The 5724-nt window shown below is 44.8% G+C and overlaps 1 protein-coding gene and 1 non-coding gene across 2 annotated transcripts in view; one reads left to right on the forward strand and one right to left on the reverse strand.

Moving 5' to 3' along the window:
- ccdc120a (coiled-coil domain containing 120a) overlaps positions 1-5724 on the reverse strand; it is a 37166-nt gene that overhangs the window by 25154 nt on the left and 6288 nt on the right. The gene's annotated exons all lie outside the window — the stretch shown is intronic.
- Positions 639-710, forward strand: trnae-uuc (transfer RNA glutamic acid (anticodon UUC)). The gene has a single exon. It is a non-coding gene; the product is annotated as a tRNA-Glu (tRNA).

A 5724-nucleotide genomic window follows, 5' to 3' on the forward strand; every position in this document is an offset into this window, starting at 1 on the left:
GTGCCTTTTAATATCAGAATGGTTAGCACTTCTAACAGAACAAACTGGTTCTCCTTCAGCTACCTCCCATTGATTGAAGCTTTCAGAGAGAAAACATGTTTATATTACGTTATTTTAGTTTCTTGCTCCTTCATCAGGCCTTTTTGTTTTTTAACTAACAAATCTGAGCTGCTTGTGGTAGATTATTGGTGATTATTGAAATGAACTGGCTGGATTTGTGCTTGTAAATCGGCACCTTATTAATAGATTATTTGGACTTTTCATTTGCTTATTTAGGATTCATTCGTTCATACAGGAGTGCGTCTGCTCCTCTCTGTCAGCCCAACAAGAAGAAGCTGTAGATCTCACCTTTGGAGGGAATTCAATGTCACCAATCAGGCAAGTCACGCAGCACAAGTATGTCCAGGATCTTTTGTAAGTCTACTGATTCTCGAAGTGAGTCAATTTCTCTTTTGCTTGGTTGACAGTAGTTTTCACACTGAAACACTGGTGCTTAGTGGCTTAATGACAAATCAGATGATTTCCCAGTATCATCTCATTTGCCGTTAGATTCTCCTGGATGTTAGGTGTCACCACTTAGAAAATATCTCACACAACAAATAAGTGTTGGCAAGTATTGTTGCACAAACTGCAGCTTGTCCCATATAGTCTAGCAGTTAGGATTCCTGGTTTTCACCCAGGCGGCCCGGGTTCGACTCCCGGTATGGGAACCCCCCCCTTTTTCCTCGAGTTTTTACCCAAATTTGCTGTGCAAGAAACTGCACAATCAGAATCAGAGACACTTTATTTATCCCAAAGGGGCAATTAAGATACAAATAATGACAATGACAATAAAAAGCTCTAAGTCTCTTATTTCAGTGAATATGGCGTCACTTTGGAATAACCTTTGTCGTAAGGTGCTGTTCACCACTCGGTGGGTATAAAGGGGCCCTTAACTGTTCTTTGCTCTGTAGACTGCTTCAAGCAGCTCTAAAAACCAGGACTGGGGGTACATCTTTAGTCCCCCCAGGGATCAAAATAATTTAGCAGATCTAGGCTCATGTGGACCAGAGGTGGCCAATCCCCTTCACCCCTGCTGGGAAATCACATGTTGCTTTGTTGAGCCAAACAGTCAGAGATAGTTTAGCCACACTCTTAGTAAACTCTGTTTATAGTGTGGCTGACAGAGCTAAGCTAGCTGATGTTGACTAACTAGCACAATGGAGGTGATTCGGTGCAACATGGCAGTGAGAAAGTAAACAATATTTGGCAACTTTAAGCAACTGTTGGTGAAATAACAACACAAAGTGGGCGGGACTTGAGGTAAATATCTTAACTTTCAGGTCAGCAACTTGAGCAACTACCACTGAGAGTGAAGAACACCACTGACTGACATTAGACGGTTTTCTACTGATTTTTCTTGACTTTAACCACAAAATTATTTTTTCCCTCCCCAATATTAACACCCCTGCCACTCTAACCTGATGCTTTTTATTGCTGTTAATGATGAGATAAAAACAAGTAAGCAACTTTTTGCTTCCTGTAGAAGAATCTTAAGCGTTACACTGAATTGTATTATTGCTTTTCGACGGTCTGTCAAAGTTGAACTGAGCATGTTTCTAACAGGAAAAGTCAGATGACACTGTTGGATAAAGGCGGTTTATGGGGAGCTGTGGTTAAGTTGGTCCATTGGAGAATCAACACAGTGGAATTTGGCACCGACCAATCAGGGCAGCTGCTGAGAGCCGGCTTCTAATTCAGGAGCAGAGAGAGTATTCATTAAACACAGAGACAGAGAGAGATAAACACCGGCTTCACTGCGGAGATTTCAAATACTTTGAGCGTCTAAATACAGAACGTGGATGAGAAACTGGATTCACACAGAGGGTACAGAGGGCACACATGCAGATGCTGTGGGAAGGAGGAGCCGTGACCTCACACTAACTGTAGAAATGCTGTAATCAGTGTCACTCTGTGGTTTTTGGTATTTAAAAGCATTTTTATTTATAAACTCTTTGCACAGCTTTAGTGTCTCCTGCATGAAGCAGATGGACCTCATTTGCTTTGAGCGCTACATTTCTGTCTGTGAAGGTTCTCAGTCATGCAGGTCATCGTAGTACTACATTTCCCATAACACACCTGAGGCTCCCTGCACTAACTGGGGTCAGAGAGGGCGAGGTGAGGCAGCCGCTGCCCCCTGCTGGAACTGCACACACACTGCACACTGGTGACAGGACGCGACCCTCATCTTTTTTCCCCACGAGGGTCTCTGTTTTGTTGTGTCTGACACCGCCGGGGGTAGAAAATAAGAGCGGGCGAGAGACTCTGACCCAGAGGGAGAGAGAGAGAACTTCAAACAGCTGATGTTTAGATGAGATATGAAACTGCAGATAAAACAGCAGACCAGTGTACGTCAGTGTGTGTGTTGTTTTTGTTTCTTCAGATGAATCTGCTCTGATATCAGAATAGATAAAACTGTGATTTTATAAAACGAATTTTCTCCAAATTCCATTTTTCATAGTGTATGTTTGAGGTATATTTTATTTTATTTATATTTATTTAACACAATTCAGTGGCTACATCTGAACTTCAAGGATAGAAACAAAATATCGATCATATCTCACTACTATCAATCCAATATCAATACCAGCGTTGGTATCAATAGTATAGATATTTGGAGTAATTGATTTGGACCCATCTAGCCCCCCCTTTAGTAGCTAATGCCCGAGTACCAAAAACTGCAGTTCCGCCTTTGGCCGCTTGAGGCAGACTCCAAAACCAAATAAGTTGTCTTAGGGTCCCAGGTTAAAATGTCCAATGTTACAGCAGAGATAAGCCTATCACAGCTATCATAGATTGAGAAGCCGGGTACATCCCGCAGACAGGTCGCTGTTCACTCCAATGTTCAATTTAGAAGCACAAATGAACGTAACGCCATGTACGTCTTTGAACTCCAGGAGGACGCCAGAGTTCACAGAAAAGAAGCTGCATGCAAAAAAAGTCCAGCCTGGATTCGAACTCAGGACCTTCGTGGTGTGAGGTGCTAGCGCTAACCACCGGACCAGCAAGCTGCAGATTTAATTAGCTTAGCTTGGATTTTATAGACCAACACTATAATATGTGTATAAAGAGGATGCTAAATATGAAGTATGCAATGAAAAAATGTCCAGATCTGTAGTTGAGGAATTGCTGGAATGAACATGCTGACCGGGAGAGTCCCAGGCGTTCACACTGGCCAAGGAAGAGATTTAATATGCTTCTGATCTACGAACGCCTGCACCGTCCTTCTGACAAGGCCACAGGGCGGGGTGCTGCTGCAAGAATGGCACAAATACAGCTTGGAGCATTTTATCTCTGTCGAGTCAGATTTGCACCACGAGTAATCAGATCAGAGGTGGTGCTCCTGGTCCATGCAAGTCTGCAGGAACAGCTGGGACACGCAGCCTGCCAACAGCCCACCCGGCCTCGGTCAGCATCAGGCAGTCACGGCAGGGTGACATTGACGCTGTGCATACACTGCTTTATTGTGTTCTGAGAATTCAGTAAACTGAAGCAGTGATGAGTTGTACAAGCGAGACAAGTTAGCAATGACTAAAACCAAACTTCACCAAATATGTTCGGGTTTTCTAGGAGACTCAAATGATTTGCTGAGAAATGGATAAAAAAAACCACACTTGACGTCTCATGACATAAAATCTGTTTCTTTTTTTTGCTACAGAGCTTGAACTGAAGAGATATATAACTTGTGATGATAAAGAAAAAGTATCTGAGGCCGTCCTCCGAGCACGTTTGACCCAAGAAACTGAAAAACTGATCCAGGACCTGTGATTGTGTTACTTTCAGGTCAACCTGTAACCTCACCAGCAGCAGCACAGAGACAGAGGCTGAGCTCTCTGATTGGACGTGTGTCACAGCAGGGGTCTCGGGGAGTTGTAAATGGTCTTCTGTGTCAATCCGTGGCTCCGCCCTCTGAGCTGCTGTATGTGCGATGTCACTGCGATATCACCTGAACGCCACGCTGTATCGTTCAGCGGATAAAACCAGGACACTAACTCTGAATCTGAAAAGAGTCTTTAAAAAGGTCTGACCCCGTCAGGCAGAGGTGTCCTCACTACCACGGTTTTTAAACTGAAATTTGTCCACACACACACACACACAGAAACACACACAGACAGTGCCTGGGGGTTGAAAGGTTATTGGCTGCCTGGCTGGATCTCTCAACCAATCCACTGCGAGTATTCAGAGTTGGGATTTTGTGCATTGTTGCTGTGCAGAGAATCAGCAGCGTGACCTACATTCATCCTCGACACACACACACAAACACACGCACTGTAAGAAACACACACACAGGTGCTGAGTGTGTGAATCAGTGTGTGTTTGGCTCAAAGGCACAGAGGCACCAGCTTCATCAATACTACATGTGTGTATTCTCTGGAGGGCGCGTGTGTTGTTGTGTCTCTGTGAGGGCCGGGCTGAGCTGCGGGACGCGTCCTTCACAAAGCCGAGCAGCATCCAAACCTCCTCGCTCTCTGAGATCATCACATGGCTTTAATGCTGATACAGGCAGGGACACGACGGCGTTAACTAGAGCGCCGTGCACACACAATTCTCCGATCAGTTCAACAGGAGAGACAAAGGAAACACGGAGGAGACGGTTTCTGTCGGGATGAAATCATCCCATCCAGCGTCTGTTTTCCCAAAAAAACATTCCTGCACCAAACGCTGCTTCCCGTCAGCGAGAAAAGACTCGGATCTATAAAACAAATCCAATAAAATCTGAGACATCTTCGTGTTGAACTGAAGCCAGCAGAGCCGTCTCAGTGCCGCTGCTTTTCTCTCCATCTGTCAGCACTGTCATCCGGTTTGAATAACCTTTATTGAACTGCCGGAGCGCGCGTGGGCTCGGTGCTGAAGCTGACAAACTCAGGGACAAACTCCTGCCCCTCCAAGCTGCTCTCACACATGCACTGCTGCCCTGAATCTTCCTGAATTAACTTTCTGTTCATTTTGACCCAAAATATTTTGATTTTAAACCTGCATCATCTGCTCCCGGGAGAACCAGACTCACCACGGTGTTTCCTTGAAGCTTGAAGGCTCTTTAAATCTTGCTGAAGCTTTGGGAAAAGCTGAGCTCTGCTGATCCTAACAGGACTTGAGTGTGGAGTCTGTCAGCACTGTCACTGGGTCTTATTGGTATTTTGACACCTGGAACATCGGCAGGGTTTAAGGATAAATGACGGTGATGTCCTCATGAGTGGGTGTAGTAGTAGAAGACGTTGCCTGCCAGAAACTTAAAGACACTGGTGAAGGCAAAGTTTAGCTAAATCTAATTGGGCTAGTGAGGAGAAGAGGCGCTGCTCTTCTCTCCATCTGTCAACACGCTCATCCAGTTTGAATTAGCTTTTTTGCATCTTTCAGGACAGCATGGAGGACAAACTTCTGCTTCCCGTCTGGCTCACACATGCTACATGCTAATCTAAAATAAACACATGGAAACAACTAAAATTAATAATTGGGGGACGCGTTGAAATGACAGCGTAGTAAAGCGAGTGCTTCACTGAAACCTGCACCTTTCTGGGCAAACACGGGGTGTAACTCTTGCCCCTCTTGGCTCACACATGCACTGCAGCCCTGACCTCTTCTAGAGACTACCTGACATATGATCACATATTAAACTGCCTTTAACACATCTGATATTTGCCCATGTGAGAACAGTGCAGGTAAGACAGATCCACACACAGGTAG

This window comes from Pundamilia nyererei, unplaced genomic scaffold (assembly GCF_000239375.1).
Source record: "Pundamilia nyererei isolate P.nyererei 1_Seehausen unplaced genomic scaffold, PunNye1.0 scaffold00210, whole genome shotgun sequence".
Classification (NCBI taxonomy): Eukaryota; Metazoa; Chordata; class Actinopteri; order Cichliformes; family Cichlidae; genus Pundamilia; species Pundamilia nyererei.